Source organism: Octodon degus, unplaced genomic scaffold (assembly GCF_000260255.1).
Source record: "Octodon degus isolate 3935 unplaced genomic scaffold, OctDeg1.0 scaffold00059, whole genome shotgun sequence".
In the NCBI taxonomy this organism is placed as follows: domain Eukaryota; kingdom Metazoa; phylum Chordata; class Mammalia; order Rodentia; family Octodontidae; genus Octodon; species Octodon degus.
In genome coordinates, this window is record NW_004524635.1 from 2694988 (window position 1) to 2703436 (window position 8449).

The window sequence follows — 8449 nt, forward strand, 5'->3', positions numbered from 1 at the left end:
AAAATCTCCAAAGATGGATATTGTGGTGCCTACTTGTAATCCCAGAATTTGGGAGGCTGAGGAAGGTGGATTGCTGAAAGTCTGGGGGGAGCCTGAGCTACAAAGTGAGTTCAACAATGCGCAATGTATTAATTATTGTATCTGTCCTACTAACCTGTTTTGAAACTATCTCATTGCTATTTCTTTCTCAATAAATTAATAAAAAATTTTAAAAGAAAAGTAAACTGGTAATTTTAAGAATTTCTAAAATACTAATTTCTTATTTATTTACTGAAGAAAAATTCAACTGACACTGAGATTGTAAAATCATGTGAGATTTTATTTTGGTTTTTTGTTGTTGTTGTCATCTTGTTTTTTGTTTGTTTTTGTCTTTTTGAGACACAGCTTCACTACGCAGTTGAAGCTGGCCTCGAATTCACTTTGTAGTGAGAACCAAGATTCTTAGTTTGTAGACATTCTCATCCTGTGCAAAAGGAAGGCATGGACATTGTGCAAGTTATACACCCCAAGCCTCAGGGTAGCTTCTTTTATAATATAAGTGGGAGAGAGAGGCTGGGTAGGAGGCACAACTACTGCCCTTCCCTTTGCTCATCACTGTTTTCTGCTGCCATGAGCTGCTGCTCTCTGCCATTTGCCACTCCACCTGGGAGCCAGCTGAAAGTTTGATCTTTTAATTTTTTTCTACTTTTGCCCCAAAATGAAACAAATAAAAATTATTTTAATGCATCAAGTCCATCCAAAGGTTCACATACTTGTAAAGTATTAGTACACTGATACTAGCCTCTTGGTGTGATCCAAACACAACCCTCTGAAAATGTAGTACCAAATCAGTTTACCTCTCCATCTAAGAAAATTGTGCAACAGTTCCAATCTCCATGCTAAAACCACTAATACCCATCCCAGTAAGCACTAGAAATTTTGTTTTGCTTTGTTCTGCTTAACATGCCTTAACTCTAGAAAGCAAAGAATAATCTGATGTTCCTCTAATATTCTTTTCCAAGTATTAAATACATATCATGGTTCTCCCACTGCCAATGTTTTTGTTGTTATTGTTTTCAAAATAAGTCAAATATGTGTTTGCTTCTCTTTGTTTTCATAGTCATATTGCAAGAATGGTAAATAGAAGACTTATAGTTAAACAGGGGGAAAGGGCGAATGTGTCCAGAGTTACTTTAGGAAGCTTGTTTTCTATTACAGTTAGGAATGCATCTAAGGCAATATTTTATAATACAAAGCTGTAGTGGTTGATACATTGTGTCAACTTGGCTGGATGACTCCGCTGGGAGCACTTCCGGCTGGTGGTGGTCCCGCCCTGGGACACAATTGGTTCTGCCCCCAGAGTGACTCAGCACAAAGAGACCATATAAAAGGGCTGAGGAAGTAGTCAATGTTCCACTTTCTCCAAAGAACTTCAGTCTTCACATTTGGCTTGGACTTCATTGCCTGGCTTGCAGTGCAGACTCTTCAGCCTCCAGCTTGCATCCTTCACCTTCCATCGCAGACTCTTCAGCATCCGTCACAGACTCTTCAGTCTTCTTTCACAGACCCATTAGCTGACAAATAGAGACTTGCATAGAGCACAGCAGTGCGCTTCAGAATTGGGACAGAATTTCTCAGTCTGGGGTGTGCAAATGCCCTCTGCATACTACCTCATCTGACTCTGTGATTGACTGTCCTAAGCCAATCTTGTAATTCCTTATACATTGTATATCTTGTGTTAATATCTGTCCCTTATATTATATCTGTTCCTCTAAATGAAACCCTGACCAATACAAAAGCACTCTGAAGAGTCAACAAATATCTGTCTGACAAATTTGGACAAGTAAAATGATTCAAGGTCGTGCACGGACTTATTTGTCCCTTTGTACAAATTCCCTAATTGTGGTTTCTTTGCATTAGAATCTATAAAGCACCTTCACATACATTATACTGTCAATTTGCCCATGATTTTGTAAAATACCAAAAAGTGTATCTACTTTAAAAGTACAAACTGATACAAAGAGCTTAAATGATTTTTCAACTTCCCACAGTTAGCAAAGAAAAATGACTCCTCAGCCTAGCTGTTCTGAGTAACCCAGTGCGGCAAACATCACACCAGCCGAAGCCAACCACCATACCACCCTCCACTGCGAGGCTGCCACAAGTCATTGGACAGAAATAACATATGAAGCCTGAAAAATGATTTATTCTTATATATAAGCAGGGGCTGTCTGCATAAAACGCCTCTCTTATTCATTTGTATTCTGAAATGCTTTCTCTGGCAGAAGGAAATAGCTAGAGAAGAAACAAGTAAGGCTTGGATAAACCCATGGGAATGTGTCCAATATGTGAGGACCATTTATCAAGTGATTTTCAGTTTTCTCAGTATGAGTCCTGGGTGATACATGCAGTACTGCTTCACCCTGACTCTATGATCTATGACCCTGTCTCCTCATTTACATTTACCTCCGTAGACAGTTCCTGAATTTTGACCTCATCTTTAGAACACTTTTGCAAGACATAGCTCACCATATATTATTTATCTTAACACTACTGATGAGCTGTGTACAGCTTTCTACTGACCATATATCAGTATCAATTCTCCTCCACCTTATCATGCCCAGTTATTTTTATTATTTTATACCTAATTCTATGGCACAGCACTATATGTATCAGCAAAATTCTTTGGAAGTTTAGATTACTAAAGCCATAATTGTAATAAGGATATTTAACTATTAGTGACTGCAGAATCTCACCTACAGATCCAAGTCCAGTGTTTCAACTGCATTAAGGAGGAACAGAAGACCGTCAACAACAATTACCAATCAAGGGCACTGCAACATTCTAAAACTCCACTGATTGTGCTTTATGCAGAATGGTGTCCTTAAGAAACAACAGAATCAGAAAAAGAGAGAGTTGTCTAGCCAACAAACTCTAATTAGTCATAAGAAGCTACAGACCTTGTCATAGCCTGTGTTAGTGAAAGAAGTTCTCAGAAATCTTCCTGAGCAGCCCTTCTTCAGCATATGAGCACTTTTTCAAGTAAGGTTAAAAATAAATAAAAGAGATTGCCTAGTGTTGTTGCTAAATAAGAATGAAGCTGATTTTTAAGGTGCCTATCACAAAATACAGTCAAAAGAATAGGTGCTCCTTTTAAGCAGGATCACCTACAAGGTTATCCAATGATAAGTTAGTTTCACTAAGTTAGTGAAACTAATTTCAAATGCTACATATTAAAATTAGTTGGACCAGTCAGATAGCTCAGTGGACTAAGCTCCTGCTTTGGCAAGCTCAGAGATGTGTTCAATCCCCAGCACCACATGCCATGCCGGCCCTGCCCCAAAAACACAGAGTCTAGGCATGATGGCATGCACCTGTAATCCCAGCACTGGGAAGACTGAGGCAGGAGGATCACTATGAGTCTGAGCTGTGCAGTGAGACCCTGTACCAAATACATTAAAAGTAAAAATACACAAATAAATAAACTAGAATTAGTTTCACCTTTCCATTCTCATCTAGGGAAATTATACTCATCCTATGGCTTTGCCCTTGCATGATGATGAACCTTTTAGAACTTTCAGTGAAAACAAATAGCCTGCTGCACTACTCCTGTCATAGGGCAGCTGCCTCTAGCCCAGAACACTTAGTAATTATTTAGGGATGAATAGCAATACTCTCAAATCACAAGCTTTTACAATATGCCATGCAATGAAGAAACCGTTTTTACACCTTTGCCCATATGATCATTCTCAAAAACTTCCTGAAATAGGTGCTGTTAATTTTATGTTCCAGATGAGAAAAGCCAAGAGTCACAGAGAGCACAGAATTTCAAATGGCCACAGGCCCCAAGTCACACAGCCCACCATGAAATGGATACTGTTTGCTCCTAAGTGTTCGTCTTCTCTGTGTGGTCACATAAGGTACATCGGGAAGTCAATCAAATTCGCAACTTTGCACATAGCTAACATTGTCACAATTCTGGAGGGTGGGCAATGGAATCTCTCATTTCCCAGGCACCCATTAAAGGATGCAAAAGACAAGACACAGGCTCTCAAAGGTCTTATAAACTCAGGTTGTTAGCAGGTTCTTTCCAAAGGATAAATCCACCTGCAGAGCATAAATCTTTGACATCCTTGAATATGATGAAAAACTATGCAAAGAAAAAAGTGAGGGGAGCCAATATTCAAAGGCACACCTCAAAGATCAGTCACAAATATGCTAGGGAATGACATCAGTCTCACGATTCCTGAAGGATCTCCCCAGGTCAAACTTTAATCAAGAGTGTACTCACTTGAGACTCTGCCATGTTTATAGAACTTTGCGCTGCTTTATGTCAACTACTTTCAACAGTAAAATTGCTTATTGATATAGAATTTTTTTAAATTTTAAGTATTTAACTTTTAGTAATGGAACCCAAGCACTGTAAAGAAGAACAAAAAAAAACTAACTTGAATATAAACTGACTACAAGTCTGTAGTTTCATCCTTTCCTATAGATAAGGGAAAAAAGTAATCAGTTCTTAGTCAATGAAAACTTTTGATTTTTTATAAAATCAACAACCCATCCCTAAATTTTTCAGAATGTCACTGAGTTCTCTTCCTTCTTAAATTAAAAAAAATTCTGAATACTTAACACTTTTGTGGGCTGGCTAGAGAAAAATCAAAAGATAAAGCAGATTTCCAAAACTGACAACCAAATAAAAAAGTTGAGTTTTTAAATAACTCCAAAGATAAGTGATGTGCACATTTCACTGAAGAATTTTACAGATTTGTCTGAGATTTAAGATTTATCAGTTCTACTAGCTTAAACTCAATGAAATAGTTTCTCCACTTTCATTTCTAAAGTTATGCTACAAAGTCCAACTTTTCAGCATGAATACATCAGTATAGTCCCTAGGCTGAGAAGTCAGCTGTACTTGGGTTCTTTTTTTCTTTTTCAGTTTATTAATATCTCTATGTAGTAAACAATGTTTACATCCCTGTGGGATGTTGGCTCAAGTACATAACATATCCCATTTATTTTTCTTCTTCTCTTACCTCGCTTCTCTCACTCTTGCATCCCATCTCTTGACCCCCTTCTCCTGTAAGAATGATATATCTCCCTACTTTCTATTATCTATGTTTTTATTTAGTTCTTTATTTTTACTCTTTTTCTCATATAGGAGAAGCAATATGATATTTAAGCCTGTGTGTCTGATTTATTTCACTTGACATGATGGTTAAAACAGGGTCTTGCTATGTGATGCATGCTGGCCTTGAACTCACTGTGTAGGCCAGCCTGGTCTTGAACTTACGGTGATCATCCTGTTTCAGACTCCAGAAAGCTGGGATTACAGGCGTGTGCCACCATGCTCTGCTTCAAGTTTGTTTTTGTTTATAGCAGAGTAGTATCCCATAGTGTATAAATAACAAATTTTCTTTAACTGATGTTGAAGAGTTTGTGTGGGGGAAGGAACCTTTCTGCAATAGTGTTGTAAATGTAAACTAATGGGAAAAAAACTATGGAAATCAGTAAAAATTAAAAATAAAAATTCCATTTAGGATGGGGGAGATTGCTCAGTGGCACAGTGCCTGCCTGGCAAATACAAGGTCCTGAGTTTGATTCCTGGTACCAAAACTAAAAATTTCACTTGATCCAGCTACTCCCCTTCCAAGTATCTCCCCTGCTGCACTAAAGATGACATATTACACGGATAGATAATTGGACAGCCAGATAGATCAGCAGACTAAAACGCCTGCTTAGGCAGAGCACAGCAGCTGGGGTTCAATATCTGGAGTGCCGTGCCAGCCCCCCAGGGCGCACTAAGACGGTTACTGAGACTGGGCGTGGTAGCACACCTATAATCCCAGAGTTTGGGAGGCTGAAAACAGGAGAATCACTCCGAGTCCGATCTGTGTAGAGAGACCCTGTAGACCCTGTATTAAACTACATAAAAAATTATTTAAAAGGTGACATATTACAGTGATACATGCTTACCCATGTTTTTAGCTGCATAATTCATAGAAGCTAAATCTTGGAAGTGGCCAGTATGTCCATCAATAGATGAATAGATAAAGAAAACATGCTATCTTCACTTCCTAAAGTACTACTCTGCCATAAAGAAATTAATTTGCATTATATTTGTTTATCTCATGATGTCACTCAAAATAATAACTAAAAAAACTAAATCTATAAGGAAGACCAAAAACAATTAAAACTTTGATAACTAAATTCTAAAGTTTTGATCCTAAAGTAGCCTTACAGTATAATTCCTCATAAATTACTGAAATACAACAAAATTATTCAACAATTACTACACAATTCAAAAATTTAAAGTACAGCCCTTTAAATAATTGGTAGAAGAATTACAATAAAAAATTTAAAACTCAGATAAATTATAGATTTTTTAGAAAGAATAGAAATATATGTTTTGAAACTGGGAGTGGTGATGTACACCTGTAATCCCAGCTCTTGGATGGTTGTAAATAGGAGAATCACTATGAGTCCGATCCAGCAGTGAGACCCTGAATACCCATCCTGTAAACTGTTCCCAAAAATACAAAAAAAAAAGAAAAAAGAAATATGTTTTGTAGCTGTCCAGTGTTTTCACATCCAAACTTCACTTACAATACCTTTCTACATTAAATATTTTATCCCACTTTACAGGTGAAATATGAATAAGAAATAGTATAATTTTTTGTTTGAGTTTAAAATGCATTAAGAACCAAAAATTAAAAAGGTAAAATGGAGTTTGGATGGCTGAAGGAGAATTATTCAAAATAGACATATTGAAATACTTAGGCCCAGATAAGGTAAATTATTTGGCAACTAATAATTTGTCTTCAGCTAATCAATAGCTGTCATTTCAGACATCTGTGAAATTAAAATGGGATTGAATTAAACCACTAGGTGTTGTTCCAAAAATCAGAAGATTTCTCAGTGAGGGAGAAGATATCAAGCCGTGACCTCAACATATCTTTACATCACTTGAGTTGTAAATTGCTATCATCATAAAAACACTCTAAGTCACTTGCAAACTTACACAACTGGAACAAGGAAAGTTGCTCCCATAGAAACTGGCTCTATCTAGACCTAAGTAGGAACTATAATATTTCATCCTTGTTAGAACATTACAATACTCTTACTACTTTTCTACTAGCTCATAATTAACTGCAATACTAGCAACCTCCACCTGATTCCCTTTGGAGTGTAATCTCCCCAGATACTTCCTTGTACCTGCTTCATCTGCGACTACAAAAGTGAAGGCTAGAACAACATGAAATCCCTGGTTTTGCCTACCTCATTGTTAAATATCTTTAATGTCATCCATACATAAGACATAGAATCAATTGATTCATTCAGAATATTTTCATAGCAGTTTCTTTCAATATGCAGAAGTTGTATGAAGCAAAAAATAAAATAAAATGAGAAACTGCCAAAGAAAAGGAAGCTGAGCAACACAGATTCTGGATGTGAAGAAAGAAAGGTAAGTAAAACTTGTGACCAGACACAATCTCCCTACTAGGAATTTGAAAGACAAATATGCTATTACTTAATTTTATATTTTTCAAAACTATGAGAAAAATCCTCAACATTGCCTTCTAAAATGTTCTGAATTGCTATATTGAAGTATATACTGGCTTTGGGGGAACAGAAGCAAATGAAATGAGGTTCTATGACTGGCAAAAGATGGAAAGAATGGCAAAGGTCGAGGCAATGACGTCACTGCAGCACAAAATTCCATAGCAAAAGGGATGATTAGGGTAGGGGAGATAGCTCAGTAGAATAAGTGCCTGCATGGCAAGCACAAGGTCCTGAGTTCAATCCCCAGCAGCACCAATAAAGGATGATTAACAAATTTAGCAATAGAAATAATCCCAAATGAAAGGGGAGGCGGTGACAATCAAGACAATGGGCAGATATGGAACAACTTCAAAATGTCTAGTAAATATGAAATCAATGTTTCAAAAAGAGAAGAGAAATGGGTAATACAGGAACAATATTTGAAGACATACTGGTGAAAACAGTAACCCCAAATGTGATGCAAATTATAAACCCACTGATAAAAGAGGAAATTCCCAGCAGAAAAAATAGGAATAAACCTACTTAAAGAGAAATCATGTCCCAAGAACGTAAGTCAGCAATTTTAAAAAAGACATAAAAGCACTGAGAAAAAACACAACACACACAAGAGGATAAAGCTATGCATAGTGGTGGACTACTCATCAGAGAAAAATGAAGCAACAATAGTAAGATATTGAAAAAAGGAAAAAGAAAACTGTAATTAAATTCCCAATAAACATTGTATTTCATAAATCATGTTCAAAGCTGAGATAATTCAGTTCCAGCAGATGTACACTACCAAAACCAATTTATAACAGTTAAAAGAAATATTCTTTAGGTAAAATAAAAATGATACCAGATCAAAATATGAATCTACACAGAAGAAGAGCACTAGAAGTGATAAACATATAAATATTTTTAAATGTTC